At 43.3% G+C, this 19936-nt stretch overlaps 1 protein-coding gene across 3 annotated transcripts in view; it reads left to right on the top strand.

The window, feature by feature from the left end:
* The first annotated feature begins 18695 nt into the window (after positions 1–18695).
* cntn2 (contactin 2) overlaps positions 18696–19936 on the top strand; it is a 59091-nt gene continuing 57850 nt past the window's right edge. Inside the window, exons 1-2 of one of the 3 annotated variants that reach the window (XM_020055927.2) lie at positions 18696–18819; positions 19113–19256. The gene's annotated coding sequence lies outside the window, so the exon portion shown is untranslated. Of the gene's footprint in view, positions 18838–18899; positions 19257–19936 lie in introns of those variants that run through there. The other 2 variants (XM_010881110.4, XM_020055926.2) reach the window with 2 other exon arrangements.

Below are 19936 nucleotides of genomic sequence, written 5' to 3'. Positions count from 1 at the left end.
TAAGCCAGTCTGTTAGAGGAACAGAAAGCTTCTTCTCTTAAAAGAAAGACTGATCAACCTGCAGCTCGCCCCATCAACCTTGGTTACCCTCAAAGCCCAGGATCTCTCTTTCATCTCGATATCAGACCTCCCATCGTGTTTGACTTCTTTTCTCTCCTCCGTCTCCTCTCCTCTCCTTTTCATCAGGGCCGGGCCTGCCTCGATGACACATCTCTTTCATCCACCAGAGCTCATTTGAGTCATACTGGACAGTGAGGAGGGGGTAGCTATTTTTCACATTTCTTGAAGCATGATGTTGCTCCCAGTCCATTGAAATGTAATGAGGGACACCCTGGAAGCTGTCATTGTATGGAATATAATGAATATTTAATTGTTCTGAGACATGAACCCCTCAATCCCTGGAGGGGGTTTGGAGGAGGGTGGGGTATGGCCTGGAGGGGGTTTGGAGGAGGGTGGGGTATGGCCTGGAGGGGGTTTGGAGGAGGGTGGGGTATGGCCTGGAGGGGGTTTGGAGGAGGGTGGGGTATGGCCTGGAGGGGGTTTGGAGGAGGGTGGGGTATGGCCTGGAGGGGGTTTGGAGGAGGGTGGGGTATGGCCTGGAGGGGGTTTGGAGGAGGGTGGGGTATGGCCTGGAGGGGGTTTGGAGGAGGGTGGGGTATGGCCTGGAGGGGGTTTGGAGGAGGGTGGGGTATGGCTTGGAGGGGGTTTGGAGGAGGGTGGGGTATGGCCTGGAGGGGGTTTGGAGGAGGGTGGGGTATGGCCTGGAGGGGGTTTGGAGGAGGGTGGGGTATGGCAGATCTCACTGTGAACCTCGACGGCTGCATGGTCGTATCCCAAAAAACTGTAAAAAACCTTGGCGTTTCCCTTGACCCTGACCTCTCCTTTGAAGAACATATAAAATATGTCTCAAGAGTTGCTTATTTTCATTTTCGAAATATTGCAAAAATTAGAAATCATCCATGCTTTCGTTACTTCTAGACTAGATTACTGCAATGCTCTTCTCTCTGGTTATCCAGACAAATTAATAAATAAACTTCAATTAGTGCTGCACACGGCTGCTAGAATCCTAACTAGAACAAAATTTGAACACATTACTCCTGTATTAGCCTCTTTACACTGGCTGCCTGTTAGGGTTAGGGCTGATTTTAAGGTTTTACTCTTAACCTATAAATCAATACATGGACTTGCTCCTACTTACCTTGCTGAAATGATCCAGCCATACATACCTACACGTAACCTACAATCGCAAGATGCAGGCCTTTTAATTGTACCTAGAATTTAGGTGTTATGCTGCTATATTATTGTGCTGGGGGATATGAGGGATGTACTACTAACTTTTCTCAGTCTCCTCCAGTTTTAAATTTTAGGAGGAGATGAGGTCCTGGTCCACACCTGCGGAGTACCTGGTTTGGGGGGCCCGTTGCTGTCCCTGTCCTTGTCCACCTGGTCATACTTTTGACCTAGTCTAGAATCAAATAGACTCTGGATTTAGCCCAGAGAAATGTATTTATTATTCTAATTGGACTCTTAATATCTCACCCGGCACAGCCAGAAGAGGACTGGTCACTCCTCTGAGCCTGGGTCCTCTCTAGGTTTCTTCCTAAAATTCGGCCTTCTTATGGAGTTTTTCCTAGCCACTGAAATCCAACACTACTGTTGTGTTCTCCTTGGGGTTTAAGGCTGGGTGTCTCTGTAAAGCACTTTGTGACAACTGCTGTTGTAAAAAGGGCTTTATAAATAAATTTGATTGATTGATTGATATGGCATGGAGGGGTATGGAGTAGGGTGGGGTATGGCATGGAGGGGTATGGAGTAGGGTGGGGTATGGCATGGAGGGGTATGGAGTAGGGTGGGGTATGGCATGGAGGGGTATGGAGTAGAGTGGGGTATGGCATGGAGGGGTATGGAGTAGGGTGGGGTATGGCATGGAGGGGTATGGAGTAGGGTGGGGTATGGCATGGAGGGGTATGGAGTAGGGTGGGGTATACTTCTTGAGTCATTTTGTATTATATTGGTCTGTGACTTTGTGCATGCCTGTCTGGCTGCCTATGTGTCTGTCTGCCTGGCTGTGTCTTTCTGCCAGCCTGTCTGTCTCCACACCTTAGACCAACCTTCTTAAACATGAACCCCTACACCTTAGACAAACATTCTGAGACATGAACCCCTCAACTTTAGGCAAACATTCTGAGACATGAACCCCTCAACTTTAGACAAACATTCTGAGACATGAACCCCTCAACTTTAGACAAACATTCTGAGAAATGAACCCTTCCACCTTAGACAAACATTCTGAGACACGAACCCCTCCACCTTAGACAAACATTCTGAGACATGAACCCCTCAACTTTAGACAAACATTCTGAGAAATGAACCCCTCCACCTTAGACAAACATTCTGAGACACGAACCCCTCCACCTTAGACAAACATTCAGAGATCTGGACCCCTCCACCTTAGACAAACATTGAGTCCTGAACCCCTCCACCTTAGACCAACCTTCTGAGACACGAACCCCTCCACCTTAGACAAACATTCTGAGACATGAACCCCTCCACCTTAGACAAACATTCTGAGACACGAACCCCTCCACCTTAGACAAACATTCTGAGACCTGAACTCCTCAACTTTAGACAAATATTCTGAGACATGAACCCCTCCACCTTAGACAAACATTCTGAGACCTGAACCCCTCAACTTTAGACAAACATTCTGAGACAAGAACCCCTCCACCTTAGACAAACATTCTGAGACCTGAACCCTCCAACCATGTTGTACTGGATCAGTGGCAGTTTTTCCTCATATTCCTTCTCTCCAGATAATGGAGCTTAATGAGTTAAATCCCATGGGACTCATCCACTGAGATAGTACAGGTTGGAAGTACTGTAGGGGGCCTCATATGTTGTGCTTTCCTTGTGACAGCGTCCTCTTGTTCTTTGTCATAATTGAATCACCATGCCTGATTGACAGAGCCGTATGGGATCATTAATCAGATTCGGGTTACGCCTGCAGCCATCTGTGTGTCACAGAAACTGACCCAGGTCCCAGTCACTTAATAGGACATTGGATCGATAGGAGTCAAAATCAATGGACAAAGAAAAAAAACATCTTTGTATAAGGCCATCTCATCAATGTAAAAGGAACCTGACAATTCCAATAATGTCACAACTGAATCTAGAAAATGTTTTTAAGACAAAATAGAAAAGTGCTATTTGAGAACATACAAGGTTGAAAATTGTGACAAAGGATTTCATGGGTAAGAAGAGAAGTTTGAATGTAGACAAATGCTGAAAATACATCTCTGACTCAATGTCTTTCCTCTTTGCTTTTACTCACCAATCCTTGCAATGACTAACAATGAGATGTCAGGTCAGAACTCACTTGTTATAGGTAAGATTAATAAGAAAATGCATGGCCTCATCAATTAACCTGCTACAGAGTAATGTCTGTAGAGTCCGGCTGAATTCCTTGGTAATCAAATATCTGGTCTTTCCTCTGCGATATATCTGAATCTCTTTATAACTGCTTGTGTGTGTGTCTGTGTGTTGGCGTGGGATGTTTGTGAATCTGTAAGCGAGTTAGGCTGTCCTTTCTGCGGGAAGCTGAGGTGTTGTTTTTGTCTGTTGTTCTGCCTGGCTTGGCACAGGTGTGTGCTGACTCGATAACACCGGTCATGTGCCCCTGATGTATTGCACATCGCAGTCACACACACACACACACACACGCACACACTCCCCAGGGTGCATCCAACATACGCCTTGTCAGCAGATGGCACGGTTGGCAGTGCCAAAGCGCCAGTCCATCATTCCCACCGTGGCGAATGGTTTTATCAGGAAGACTTCTTGGACAGTTTCAAGAGACGACGATTCTGACAGAGGTACTTTCTGCTGGGGACTCGGGGTCCCTTCCACTTCTAGTCATATCTGGTTAACACGAGTTAAGGGAAGGTCTGACCCGCACACAAATGAAAGCGATTCTCTGCCTTATGCCTTGTGATTGCAGCTGCTTTATCGTTTCCATTGACGTGTTATCTATTTGCCTCAAGTGGTATGCTAGTTCTGACAGATTTGTGGAGCCGTTCTTACCTTAACCACCTCAGTGTATGTGAAGCTTCTGTCACCAATGTTAAAAGATGATGTTTATTTACTCAGCTAAAACGTTTTTTTACAATTCGCTCCTTCAAAAACCAAACTATCCAAGTAGCTATATGAATAACGCACCTTCTGAATTCACCCAGGATGTATTTTTGTTTCGGTGTATGTAGTGTCATTAGATTTTTGTCTTTTCCCTTGAATATGGAGTTTTTTGTTTGTATATAATGTTTATTATTGTTCATGTTTTTTTTGCATTATTCATGTGGTTCTGTGTGTTGTCTTATTGAATGGCTTTGGCCAGGACATCATTGAAAATGACATGCACGTGTGGGCCTGGGGCCATGTAGGTTTTCTTAGAGGTGTCTCACAGCCACATCCAGACACACAACTGAGGAAAAGAGACAATAAAGAGAGTTTAGAACCTCTGAAGCTCTCTGATGCCCGCTACCAAAACACAAGTAAGAATGTACCACCCCCCCCCCCCCCCCCCCCACACACACACACACACAAACACGCACAAACACATATGCACGTGCACACACCCTACTTGGTTTGAAAGCCAGCAAGTGAGTGAGTGGCCTAACTTCTGTCGGATTTTGAGTGTCCCGTGGTTCTCCTGGGAGAGACAGGACAGGGGTCTAGGATGGGTCCTGGTTCTGTACCAACTACCAGCAAACAAGCATCTGTCATCTAAATGCTAATTCACTCTATGAGTGAGAAAGAAAAGACACAGGGATAGAGATATTAGAGAGAGAGAGAGAGAGAGATATTAGAGAGAGAAAGAGAGCACGTGTCCATCTGCCTTGCCAGCCTGTGTGTCTGTCTGTCTGCCTGCCTGGGGTTGGGTGTAATTGAAAGAAAGAAAGAGGTAGCTCCATCGATTGCCTGTCTTCAGCAGGTCAGGCTGGGAGGGGGTATGGCTTGGGTGGGGTATGGCATGGAGGGGTATGGGGTAGGGTGGAGTATGGGGTAGGGTGTGGTTTACGGGCTGGCTGGCTCCAGGATGGGTTTTACTAAGTTTCAGGTACAAGGGACACTCTTTTCTTGAGCCATTTTGTTTTATATTGGTCTGTGACTTTGTGCATGCCTGTCTGCCTACCAGTGTCTGTCTGTCTGCCAGTGTGTCTGTCTGCCTACTTGTGTCTGTATGCCTGCTTATGCATGTGTCTGTCTACCTGTGTGTCTTTTTGCCTGCCTGACTGTCTGCCTGTCTGTGTGTCTGTCTGCCTGCCTGTGTCTGTCTGCATGCCTGCCTTTGTGTCTTTTTGCCTGCCTGTGTGTCTGTTTCCCTGTCTGTGTGCCTTTATGCCTGCCTTTGTGTGTGTTTGTCTGTCTGTCTGCCTGTGTGCATGCTTGTGTATATGATGTGTTGTCTATATACTGTATATTACATACTTCAGTAGTGACAAAACCAAATCAAAAGTTCCCAAACCTCCCCACAATCATATCCAATTTCTACGCCACACTGTGATCATTTCCCACACATCTTACTCTCTTTTCAGTCTCACCCAAATTGGCCAGCATCTATCTTTGTCCTGCAGTGAAGATGACAAGTTTTTGTTTTCCAATCTGGCAGGAAAGAAAAGTTTAGGTCTACCACAGCTGGGTAAGACATTGTCATTGACAAGTACTGAGCGAGGACAGCTACAGTGGGGAGAACAAGTATTTGATACACTGCCGATTTTGCAGGTTTTCCCACTTACAAAGCATGTAGAAGCCTGTAATTTTTATCATAGGTACTCTTCAACTGTGAGTGACAGAATCTAAATAAAAATCCAGAAAATCACATTGTATGATTTTTAAGTAATTCATTTGCATTTTATTTCAAATTAAGTATTTGATACATCAGAAAAGCAGAACTTAATATTTGGTACCGAAACCTTTGTTTGCAATTACAGAGATCATACGTTTCCTGTAGTTCTTGACCAGGTTTGCACACACTGCAGCAGGGATTTTGGCCAACTCCTCCATACAGACCTTCTCCAGATCCTTCAGGTTTTGGGGCTGTTGCTGGGCAATACAGACTATCAGCTCCCTCCAAAGATTTTCTATTGGGTTCAGGTCTGGAGACTGGCAAGCCCACTCCAGGACCTTGAGATGCTTCTTACTCTTTAGTTGCCCTGGCTGTGTGTTTCGGGTCGTTGTCATGCTGGAAGACCCAGCCACGACCCATCTTCAATGCTCTTACTGAGGTTGTTGGCCAAGAACTCGTGATACATGGCCCAATCCATCCTCCCTTTAATACAGTGCAGTCGTCCTGTCCCCTTTGCAGAAAAGCATCCCCAGACTGATGTTTCCACCTCCATGCTTCACGGTTAGGATGATGTTCTTGGGGTTGTACTCATCCTTCTTCTTCCTCCAAATACGGCGAGTGGAGTTTAGACCAAAAAGCTCTATTGTTGTCTCATCAGACCACATGACCTTCTCCCATTCCTCCTCTGGATCATCCAGATGGTCATTGGCAAACCTCAGACGGGCTTGGACATGCGCTGGCTTGAGCAGGGGGACCTTGCATGCGCTGCAGGATTTTAATCCATGACGGTGTAGTGTGTTACTAATGGTTTTCTTTGAGACTGTGGTCCCAGCTCTCTTCAGGTCATTAACCAGGTCCTGCCGTGTAGTTCTGGTCTGATCCCTCACCTTCCTCGCGATCATTGATGCCCCATGAGGTGAGATCTTGCATGGAGCCCCTGACCGAGGGAGATTGACCGTCATCTTGAACTTCTTTCATTTTCTAATAATTGTTGCCTTCTCACCAAGCTGCTTGCCTATTGTCCTGTAGCCCATCCCAGCCTTGTGCAGGTCTACAATTTTATCCCTGATGTCCTTACACAGCTCTCTGGTCTTGGCCATTGTGGTGAGGTTGGAGTCTGTTTGATTGAGTGTGTGTACAGGTGTCTTTTATACAGGCAACGAGTTCAGACAGGTGCAGTTAATACAGGTAATGAGTGGAGAACAGGAGGGTTTCTTAAAGAAAACTAACAGGTCTGTGAGAGTCGGAATTCTTACTGGTTGGTAGGTGATCAAATACTTATGTCATGCAATAAAATGCTAATTAATTATTCAAAAATCATACAATGTGATTTTCTGGATTTCTTTTTTTTATTCCGTCTCTCACAGACCTCTACATGGTTTGTAAATAGGAAAACCTGCAAAATCGGCAGTGTATCATATACTTGTTCTCCCCACTCTATATGTAGAAGACTAAAGAGAGGTGGGCCTTAAAGCGATTCTTTGGGATTTTGGTGCTTTGAGTATATATTCCTACCCAGTCAGACAAATTAACAGAAACCATTTGTATGTTTCTGCATGCAGTTTAAAGGAAGTTGGTTACTTTAGCACAAATGATGAGTGCTAGATAGCTCCTACACTAAAGCTGGTGCATCATTTATAGTCTTACAAAGCTTCACATAATAATCAATATTTTAAAGAATGTCTTCATGTTATGGAAAACAATAATGTTTAAATCACATTTCTGAATTTTCACCTGTTTGTTAATGGAGATGTACTGTGTATTGCAGTCAATATTGTATCTTTCCCAGTTGGGCTCTTTGTGCACCTACAGCCAAAATGACACAGACAGACAAATGTCCTGATTATGAAACGCCATGTGCAGGAAAGAATGAGGAATTTCAATAGAATCTTGTCTTTACACTGGAAGTGGCAGAGGTACTAATTCAGGCACTCGTCTGGACTACTGAAACTGTTGATAGAGCCAGTTTTCCCATGACCCTCTCCTTTTCTGTTCAAGCCACTGGCTTTCAGTCAAAGCTTGTGGGCACCCTAAGGCCAAGGTGCTTACCATTGGAGCAGCCAGGGGAGCTCTCCCCTCCACACCGTCAGACAACGCTCAAACCCTACATCCTTACCCACAGCTCTTTGTTCTGCGTCTTTTGTTGGCCGTCCCGCCCCTAATCACCTCCCAATCCTGCCGCTTCAATCTCTTCTCTGTCACTGTACCCAGATGGTGGAACCAGCTTCCAAATGAGTCTCGAACAGCAGAGCCCGTTTTCAGAGAAAATGTGACAACCCTGCCTTGTAACAGAGCTCTTAAAATAACTCCTCAGAGCCACCCTCTCCATTACCTTTGTGAACTAACGCTTGCAGTGTTATTAATTTGTGTGATGTTGCTCCTGACACGGACTACCTCATTAGCTACCTACCATTGTGTAGGACGTACAGTACACATTAATTCATGATAAGTCGGGTCCCAAAAAAACGATATCAAAACCAGCGACTGTGTCAAGCATGTGCCCCCCGTTGCTTCTGGCCAAAGAACATCAACTGGGATTACTGGTTCATTTCCAGAAACATTCTGCCTGTTGCATCACCACCACTGAATCACCCCAGTAGGTAACATGTTTGCTGGGTGGTGCAGTAGGCAGGGTCCATACGGGTGGTCAACTCTATGGTCATCACACTGAATGATAGACTTGTGTATAACAGGACAACGTGACCTTGGGGCCCGGGACAGAGACCTCTCAGGTTTCCACTGGGCTTTTAGACATCATTAGAAATCCCAACTATTGATCCTGTACGGCAACAGATGGCCCCAGGCAGCCTTAGGGGAAAGCTGAGCGAGTGGGGCCTGGGTTGAGGGTGTGTCCGTCTCTGTCTGTTACCCGGCTGACTCATATACTTTATTCTATGTGCCTATGACTGATGATGACACTTCCTGAGATTATCAATACTCTGAGGCGGTGAGCGATTCTGAAGAGGGACATGGAACACTCAATCACTCAACCCGAAATGGGAGTTATGAGAGTTCAAAGGTCACATTTTAAATATTTTGTTGGTTGCGTCCACATTATGACGGGTGTTGTCACGGTTAAAACCGCATGCACGTGTACCGAGCTCCAAATTTATAATGATCCAGTTTTTTTTTTACCCCTACGTTCAGAAAATTTGTGTCATCTACAAAGATCTCAGATGTATCGATAGTGGCTCTGTATTTAGCTATATGGGGTGGACCCGCTCCACAGTAAAGACACTAGGTAAATATTTCATCCTCCATTACCATATGGTTTTGGTCTACATCTGCCCACTCCGATGGTAAGCTGCGAGGCATTGTACAGTAGCGCACACAGAAAGGGCTGCCAGCTGCCCACCATCGAGGTCCTGCATTACTCCAGAGGTAGTACGTGTGCACCACTTACCCCTCCCACACCAGTCACCCACTGCTCCAAAGTTCTGCTCCGGCAGGTGGATCAAATCTTGCCATCTGAACGGTTTGTTTCCCCTCAGCCTCAAGCTGACAAGCCTACTGTATGTTCAGAAAGTCCATCTGCCTGAAAACTGTTATCTAACTAAAAAAATTGCACTTTACCCATTGCCTTGCATGTAGATGGATCCAAATACTGGAACTGTAATATGTGTCCATCCATTGTGTGTAATGTATATAGGATTTACTCCCCAATCATATTCTGCTATCTTTATTGCACTTCAATTGTACAGTAGGTCAACATTGCATAGATGTGGTGTGTTCTTTTCTAACATGTTGCCTACAAACTAGCAACAGCATTACATCAGATGCAATTCTGGATATGTGCACTTTATATCTACTTTTGGTCTACTTTATATGTACATGAAGGTGATTCTGATAATGATTAAACCTTTAATTAATGAAATATATATACAGCTCTGGAAAAAATTAAGAGACCACTGCAACGTTTTCTTTCCTTTCCAAAAAAGTCGAAAAGGAAGGTGAGGAACAGAAGGGTTCAAATTAAGAGACCACTGCAAATTGTTCCTCACTCAAAACCTTTTAAACTTTTTTCGAAAGGAAAGAAAAAGGTGCAGTGGTCTCTTAATTTGTTCCAGAGCTGTATATATGTAATGTACAGATTTAAAGTTCTATTAAAGGCATCCATCTAAAAACTGAGAAATCAGGGTTTTGGCACCAGTATAGCACAGCTACTTAATTTACAGTTTGGTGTGTATAGCCTTATTACCAGCTGGGACAAATGGTTGCTTGCTGAGGGCCACATCACGGGTGGTGGAGGTGGGAGGCATTGGGGTCATGTAGGACCTTAATGGAATGCCAGTGGCAGCCAATGTAGCTTTTTTGGGTACCATACATTGTGTGGCAGACTATGTCTGCAGTGGACCGATGCAGACCCAAACCAGACAGTGATGGAGTATGTGAAGATGGACACTACGATTGATGCACAAAAGGCGGATCAGGATTGACTGGGAGTGTTTTTTTCTTTTAGCTGCTGCAGCAGTACATCCACTGCTGTGCCTTCTTGGTTATCACTGCAATGTGATTCTATCACAAATAGCTAAACATGGCTTCGAAGCTGCATCCAATGTTGGCATTGCTGATGTAAAACATTATGACAATTTAAACCTTCCTCAGGTTGAAGGCTATACAATAGAGAGCCATTACCTAATTTGCTTAAGTATCTCCAATTGTCTCTAATTTTCTTGTCTAGAAAAGACTCCAGTAACACGGGTGTGTTTACAGCCCAGCTGAGCCAGGGGCAGGCCACTCTGTTCTAAGAGTGTTGCAGGTTTTTTTATCGTCTAAAACATAACGTGCTACAGGCACACAAAGGACCATGGCTGAGCTTTTCTGGCCTTCAAGTGTACATGAAATGTTCTTAAATGGCTCTGTAAGTATTTCAAAATGTTTTTTGATGCCTCCTTTCCCAGTTGCTAAAAATGCTGACACTTTGAACATTATGTGTGGCAGCAACCGACTTTATTTCTTGCTTTTTGTCTAGATTGTAGGCAATTCTTTGAACATACAGTGTATATACACCCCTGTTAAAATGCCAGGCTTTTGTGATTTAAAAGAATGAAACAAAGATAAATCTTTTTCTTTTTCACTTTTAATGTGACCTATAATGTGAACAATTCAATTGAAAAACAAACTGAAATCTTCAAGGGGGAAAAATGCAAAATAAAAACCTTACAATAACCTGGTTGCATAAGTGTGCACACCCTCTCATAACTGGGAATGTGGCTGTGTTCAGAATTAACCAATCACATTCAAACTCATGTTAAATAGAAGTCATTACACACCTGCCATCATTTAAAGTGACTCTGATTAATCACAAATAAAGTTTGGCTGTTCTAGTAGGATTTTCCTGACATTTTCTTAGTTGCATCTCAGAGCAAAAGCCATGGTCTGCAGAGAGCTTCCAAAGCATCAGAGGGATCTCATTGTTGAAAGATATCAGTCAGTAGAAGGGTACAAAATAATTTCCAAAGCATTAGATATACCATGGAACACAGTGAAGCATGGTGGTGGGAGCATCATGCTTTGGGGCTGTTTTTCTTCAGCTGGAACTGGGGCCTTAGTCAGGGTGGAGGGAATTATGAGCAGTTCCAAAAACCAGGCAATTTTGGCACAAAACATGCAGGTGTCAGTTAGAAAGCTGAAGATGAAGAGCAAGTTCACCTTTCAGCAACGACCCAAAGCACACATCCAAATCCACAAAAGCATGGCTTCACCAGAAGACGATTAACGATTTGGAAAAGCCCAGCCAGAGCCCAGACCTGAATCCAATTGAACATCTGTGGGTTGATCTGAAGAGGGCTGTGCACAGGAGATGTCCTCACAATCTGACAGGTGTGGAGTGCTTTTGAAAAGAAGAGTGGGCATATTTTGCCACTTCAAGATGTCCCATGCAAATAGACTCCTACCCCAAAAAACTGAGTGCTGTAATAAAATCAAAAGGTGCTTCAACAAATAATTAATTTAAGGGTGTGCATACTTATGCAACCTGGTTATTGTGAGCCCCCCCCCCCCTCCAAAGATTGAAGTTTGTTTTTTAATTGAATTGTTCACTTTATATGTCACATTAAAGGTGGAACATTTTCTGACATGATTTATCTTTGTCTCATTCTTTTACATCACAAGTACCTGGCATTTTAACAGAATTTTTAAATCCACTGTTTGTTGCTGAACTAGTCAAGTTGTAAGGAAGAGGATTAGTGCCAAGCAATAATAAAAAAAAAATAAAACCATCTCGAGATTAAAGTCATTATAATGCGAGATTAAACTTGTTACATTTTGAGAAAAAAGTCGAAATACAATCTTGAGAATAAACTCATTAAATATCGAGAATAAAGTTTAATAATCCGTTTTATGGTATCCTGGGAAACCACGAAACCTCGATGAATCGCGCGTAGGTGAAGCAAGCAATAACGTTGCATTTGTCCACTGGTTGTCAATTCATGTTGGACAAAAGCGAGTACATCGCGCAAATTGGACAGATTTTTTCTTCTAAAAAGACCTAGCCGCTTGCAAATTCTCTTTAAAGTTCGTAGGCTAATTATAATTCTGTCATAATTAGCTAAAGTTGATAGTATTTCTTTGTTACTGAAAGAAAGTCTATAATAGCTTGACTAATTGATCCAACTCTGCCATGTCCTCTATCAGTAGGCTATGCAATGCACACTGATCGAATGCGTTATTCTCTACATTTCATTTCTATTTTTATTCTCGATATTTAATTAGTTTATTCTCAAGATTGTATTTCGACTTTCTTTCTCGAAATTTAACGAGTTTAATCTCGCATTATAATGACTTTAATGTCGAGATGGTTTTATTTTTTTATTATTGCTTGGCACTAATCCTCTTCCGTACTCTTCCGTAAAGTTGAAACTCAAAATTAAATTATAAAAAAAAAATTGAATATGTATTTTGTTTGGCTACATTTACATTCACGTCTGTTATAGATAACAGGACAATGACTTGCATGTGGCAGTCGCTATTCTAAAACCACTGGATACAATCTACCTGCTTAATTATATTATGAGAAGAAGATACTCACCACCGCTTTCTGTATCAGAAAGTAATCTGATGGTCATATAAAGTCAACAGAATAATCCATTATTACCATTTTGTTCATACAGCTATGATGCACTTGCTTCCTATAAACATCACTTTTGTATTAATAGGCAGAAATGAGGCACCAAACTCGTTTGCAGGGATGATGAACTTTTATTGTCCCACATGCTTCTACCAATTTAGGTAAATGCACTTTTTTTTTTTTAACATAATGACATGTTTGGAATAGCCTAAAATACTCCTTTCATCTTGATTCCCTGGTGCCGCTAGAGCAGTCTAAGAACCTATTTATCTCTTTTATTTTTACATTTTTTAATCAGTACTCATCTGCAAGTGTAAATTCTTTGTTCCAAAAAAGGTAATTAACGAAGTCAGAGCATCTGCTAGGTGAATGTAGTGAATTAAATGTGATGTCCTAAATCACATCTCTCCGTCTCATCCAACCCAGCTCCATTTACACTCCATCTACTAATGTGAGACAGAAAATAATGTAGACGTATCACAACACATTGTCTTAACCATCTTAACCCAGCAGACGCACGCACGCACGCACCCACAGCTGCGTTTGACATGTGACAGGCTGAGGTGATTTGTGGGGTGTCATGTGGCCCAAGCAGTCACAATGAAAATGAATATGACAGCAGGGACCTGCAGAGAGACAGGCAGAGAGACAGGCAGAGGCAGGAGTCAGAGGAGGGAGGCGGAACTCTAAACTGGATGGGCGGTGAGGAATGGGGGGGGGGGGCGTGAGGGAAATGTACCAGGGTACAATAACATTTGAGCGAGGCAATCCTTTGTCCCAGCGTCAATAAGGCTTCTGAATGTTCAAAACCTCCAGCAGTAGGACGGGCAGGCTGGCCTACCTATGACCTCTTTTAGGGAGCTCATTGAGCCTACTGATGAATTATTGATCTCGCAGGAATTGCACTGTTCTGTCTTTATTTTATTTTCTGTATTTATTTCTTATTTCATTACGGTGTATGTGTAATGTTTACATACTTGGCCAAAACGACACCCATACTGGGATGAGTAGTGGGTAGATGCGGTACACCGATATGAATAGGACCAAGCTCTCCAGACTGAGCAATGTGGGTGAGGTTGGGCTTGAGGTGGAGAAGGAGAAGGAGGGGCTGAAGGGAAAATCTTTTAAGCCTGAAGGTTTGGACCTCTAGGGATGGGTGGATAGGAGGAGGGGAGGGGAGAGGTATTTCGGCCTAAGCTCTCAAGACGGGCTCAGGAGAGGGGGCGAGCCTGTGTTTGAGGGGTTGAAGGGAGAGAGGATGGGTTAGAGGTTTTGGGATGAGAAGGCTCAGTAGTGGGCTAAGTGAGATTTAGTGAAGAGTGTGTAAGGGAGGGTAGAGAGGGAGGGCTCAGGGGTATTATAGTAGGTCTGAAAAATGAGAACATCCATCGGCCATGTAAAGAGAGACAGGAATCGGGAATGATGGGATAAACCTCCCGGAAGAGAGGCAAATAAATACATTTGAGACCCTTTTACCACAAACGCACATATCATGTCATTCGTCTTGGTGGCACTGCTCATTTAATTTTTGCAGGCTACTTCCTTGCAAAGAAAAACAGATGAAGACAAAATCATCTAGATGCTGTAAATAAGATGACCCTAAACCCATTTCCCTAGCTTAAAATGTGGTGACTAACTTGTATTTTCTAAAAATGTAACAGCCCTGTTTATTATGTAATCTCCTCAGAGTCAGACTGAAAGGAGGGTTGTTTACACATTGTTAGGTTTCAGGAGCATCGTGGGGAGAAACAACAGAGTGCCCTCCGTAATTATTGGAAGAGTAGGTATTTTATTTATGACTCAATTCTCCAAAAGTTGAGATTTAAATCATACCGTCGCCATGGGAATAAAGTACGTTTTTTATACCTAGTCCCCCGAAACTATAGTGACAGATTAATATCATGTCCACATTCAGTACTCACGTTTACAGTTTTTTCAACAATAACACTGGACTGAACAGGTACACTTCCACATTAAGGCCAGGTTAGTCATCGAGATGTTGAAAATATTCCAATGAGTCCAAAATTCACACATCTCAATAGCAAATGTAAATATCAATTGGCTGCTCATAGCCGAGCAGTGAAAAATCGTCCCGGTGGTTATGAAACAAGCAGAAAGTCAGCTCCTCTGGAGTGGATGTAGATGTCAGTTGGCTGTTCAAGGTGAGTGTTTAGAGGTCAGGACAAAAATAGCAGCACGCCAGGTGGAGTGTCCATAGGAACAGCTTGAAGCCTTCCGTACAGGTAGACCTGAGACATTCCTAGGGGTCGTGTTGTCCTGGAATGAGTGAATGAGAAAGGGAGAGATAGAGGAAGAGATAAAAGGCAATACAGACCCATGATAATTAGAGAAGACCTAAAGAGAGAACAGACAAGTGGAAAATAACCAGACAGACTGACCATTGCCCACCAGTACATAGACTATTACAACACAGATCCAGGAGACACAGGGAGGGACCAGACTCATAGTGGCCTCATGCAAACACACTGGAGAAGGTCAGCCAGGCAGGAAGTACATCCACCCACAGAACCTACAGCACCAACAGACCACTAATTAGCTATCCTGAGACCAGTCCGGCGTACAGCCCGTGAAGATGTCTGGAGCCCAAGGGGAAGTGAAACTGGACAGTGACTCAACCCACTCATGTAGAGTTCAGTGGGGGGTGTGGAAGGGGGGGGGTCTGGCATGACATAATGCAGCTCCTCAAGGATGGCAGGCCAGTGACTCCGGGTCTGTGGCATTTGTTGGACATTCGCGGGACGTTGTTTCAAGGTGTCCTGGGAGTCTTTGTCTTGTACCTGGGTTGTTTCTAACGGTTACAAAGACGGTGTCCATATTCCATGTGACATTTAATGACGTGTAGGTGGAGTTATGGTCTCATTGTGGGTGTCTATATTTTCACAAGTACACATGTACAGCTATGATAAAATGATATTCAAGTGTACTACACACTTGAATATCTCTTAATTTCTTCCGAAGCTGTATATAGGTTATGGAGCAACATGTGCTACCATCCAGACAACATGTTTTTCAGGGAAGGCCTTGCTTATTTCAGCAAGAAAATGCCTAATCACATTCTGCACATATTACATATAACAGCTTGGCTCCATGGTAAAAAGAGTCCTACAGCAATTGGTCTGCTCAGTTCCCAAATGCTTACAGAGTATTGTTAAAAGAAGAAGTGATGCAACACAGTGGTAAACATTTTGAAACGTGTTGCTCAAATTCAAAATGGGCATGTATTTCTTCAAAAACAAAATCATTTCTCAGTTTCAACAATTGATATGTTGTCTTTGTACTCTTTTCAATTAAATAGAGGGATAAATGATTTGCACATCATTGCATTCTGCTTTTATTAGCATTTTACACAGCGCCCCACTTTTTTGGAAACAAGGTATGGTATGACAAGGTGTAAACTGTGCTCTTTTTGTAAATTACGGGTTTTGCCTTTGAATGTTCATTTAATCTAATGGGTTGATTTTATAATCTTTGTTTGCGGTTGGTGTATGTGAGGTCACATGTCTTATAAGACCACGCCTGCTGGACATTAATTAGACATGGAAATGAAAGTCAGTCAGAAATTTGAAACAAATAGAATTTGCAGAGAAGAAACATGTTGTAGAGAGCAGCTGCATAGTGACTAAGTAACCAAGTGAGTGAAATAGAGATGAATTCATTTAGAGTGCAGAGTCACAGTGTATCTCGAGTATCAAACCGTGCTGTCTGGGCTGCAGTTGAATCACTGAGACTATTTACAGTGTGGATACATTAATACTCAATGACTCCGACATGTTATATTTCATAAATCGTCTGGTTCTGACCTCATATTTAGCTTTAAATTCATACATTTTTAATAGTTTTCAAGGACAACCAGGGCTACAAGTCTAACAGAAAACAATTTGTCATGAAGAGTTGCCTTTCTGAGTACTATATAATAATAAAGACATATATAAAGAGTCCTGTAAAGCAGTTACCTAATATTAAAGTACACTTTCTGTCTAAAAGGAATAACCAGCTAGTCAGCAAGACTGTCAATTAATACAACCCCCCCAAATTGGACCTGTCCCCCACCCATTGACAATGTCCAAATACTTCTGGAGTCATTCTACCTGTATTAAACTTCAGTTTAAATGTAGTTGCTGGTTTGTCTCCCTCACATGGGCAAATCAGAATACCGTAGTTATGCAGGTCAGTGGTAAGGTTGTTGGGAGAAAGCAAAAAGGCTCTCTGAGACATTTAGAAAGCATGCACACATAAGAATGGTAAATAAATCACTGTGGATCTTACACACCCACCGAACAGCCCCAATGCAGTACTGCCATCAGGGTGCAGGCTCCCAGTGTTTACCAGCTAGAGCCAAGAGAGCTACTAACTGTTTTATATCAGCAACCATACAGCTTTTAAATGAAAATGTGACATACTGCTTGTTCATCTTGGGAAGCACAGGTCTTTATAGAAATAGATTTTTGTGATTTACATTACATTTAGTATATACCTTGTAAACATTTGTATCAGTCTGGTACTGTATGTACTTTATTACTGTACTGTTTATATTGTATTCAACCTGCCACATCTGAAGTTCTTTCTGGGTAAAGAAAGTAATTAAATTCAATATTTCTGTTTTTGCATCTTTAAGTTTTTTAATTAATCTTGCACTGTTCCTGACCTAGCAGTCTTAAATGCAGCTTGCAGGGGACAATGATCCCACTACAACAATCCCACTATAACAATCCCACTATAACAATCCCACTACAACAATCCCACTACAACAATCCCACTACAACAATCCCACTACAACAATCCCACTATAACAATCCCACTATAACGATCCCACTATAACGATCCCACTACAACGATCCCACTATAACGATCCCACTACAACGATCCCACTACAACGATCCCACTATAACGATCCCACTATAACGATCCCACTATAACGATCCCACTACAACAATCCCACTACAACAATCCCACTATAACAATCCCACTATAACAATCCCACTACAACAATCCCACTATAATAATCCCACTACAACAATCCCACTATAACAATCCCACTATAACAATCCCACTACAACAATCCCACTATAATAATCCCACTACAACAATCCCACTATAATAATCCCACTACAACGATCCCACTATAATAATCCCACTACAACAATCCCACTACAACAATCCCAACAATCCTGATTCTTGCAGGATTCCTGTAAAAGAGTTTCATTTATTATCAAAAATAAAAATACTGAACGAGTGGATTAGTGGTTGCTGCACTCAAAATGGTCAAGTTCAAAGGGTCAGACTCGGGAGAAACTATCAGTTTGAGTAATGACCACAAAGCCACTTTTAATTAAATGACTTGCATATTAACTTTCAATGGGTTACTACAAAAGTTTTGAGTAATGACAGCGCATTGGGTTTTAAAGTGTATAATTGGCACACGGCTTCGATGTTCTTCATATTCCCTATGAATCTTAATACGCTTGCTATGGGTGTAATTCATACGCTGCATTTTCTTTCGCAATTAGTGCTGTGAATGTTAGCGGCCTATACGGCCTGTGGGCTGGGAGCTGGTACAGCTCAGATGTGGGCAGATGAGACCTGGCTGTAATAACGTTTGAGGATGTAAGAGAGCGCTCGAACCCCCAGTGTCACAGCCCTGTCCCGCTCCGTGACGAGATTGTGCGCATATTTTGGGCGAGATGTTCATTAGTGAGGTGAGAATGGAGGGATGGAGGAGCGGTGCGTAGCCCAGCCGTTAGGAAAAACACTAAGGGGGAGGGGAGGGAGTGCAATCAGGCTCCTATTCCAAAATGAATTGCTGCTGCGTAGGAGAGACGGGCAACAAAGCCGGGAGACTGGCACACGTGCTGCGGCCGTTTTGTTTTTCTTCGTTTCATTCTAAGGGGTTAGCAGAGAACAGAAGGTGAGCTAGGGGAAGGAGGGAGGTGGGCAGGGTACAGCGAAAGAACGAGAATCTGGATGCTTTTCTAGAGAGAGAAAGAGAGAGAGAGGGGCCATACTAATGCGACGGGGGATGCAGCTTGACTAAATTGGATAGCATAGAAAGGGAGACAGGAAACAACGAGTGAGCGACGACAAAAAGGAGAGAGGGGGGGGGAGAGCGACAGCAAAGACCTGTCAGATGAAGTAGAGACGCTTTTATTATCTGAAAATCCCGTGTGGTCTCTTTTATTACAGGGCGTTCTGAGCGGGCAGTATCAGTGTCTCATGCGCATGATCAGCGGTCTACGCATCCTTCTGCCGGGAGTCAACACACATCCTCAGCATCTCTCCGCCTGCTGAGACAGAAAGAATAAACACTCTTCTCCTCTGCTAATTAAGGTAGGTTAACGCGCATTTATATTTCTCTGTCGCACCATACGTTTGTTTTCTGATCTCAGGCTTAAATATATGTGCTGTTTAACCGTTGTGTTTATAGGGCTTTAAAAGGCACGATGTCGCTGGAGCTGTTTTGGGGGTTTGTTATTAAAGGGTCCCGGTTTTCAGTTTTCATGTTATTAGACGCTATAAAATGGGATATTGATATAGTAGCCTACGTAGGCTACATAAATGCCATTTTGCACGTTTTTAGATTAAATCTTTCTTTGACACGGTTTGTACTTTAACTCGTTTGGGACAGTTTATGGATTATTCCCATAGTTTACGGGATCAAACAGGGAATCCGTGGCAGCCCCCTAATTTCTGAACAGTCAAAGGTAGCTCGGCTTGTTCAGTCTGTCGCTCCTGAAGTAACGGGCAACGGAGCTTAGTGGACCCCGTCACGGCAGCTTGGGGTACTCTGTACCACTGCCTACCCTTCATCATGGAGAGCGGCTGGCAGGCAGGTGAATCGGGATGGAATTGTGTGCAGGCGGGAGGGTAATACCGGGTATAGTCCGATTGATTCTGCGTGTACAAAAGCGCACGCACGCGCGTGCGCGCACATACACAGACACACACACATCGCTGCCGGCCGTGTCATGTCGACTGATGTAAGGAGAATAGGCTGAAGTCCACACTTG

This window comes from Esox lucius, chromosome 17, assembly GCF_011004845.1.
Source record: "Esox lucius isolate fEsoLuc1 chromosome 17, fEsoLuc1.pri, whole genome shotgun sequence".
NCBI classification, from domain to species: domain Eukaryota; kingdom Metazoa; phylum Chordata; class Actinopteri; order Esociformes; family Esocidae; genus Esox; species Esox lucius.
This window is presented reverse-complemented; position numbering and strand designations above follow the sequence as displayed.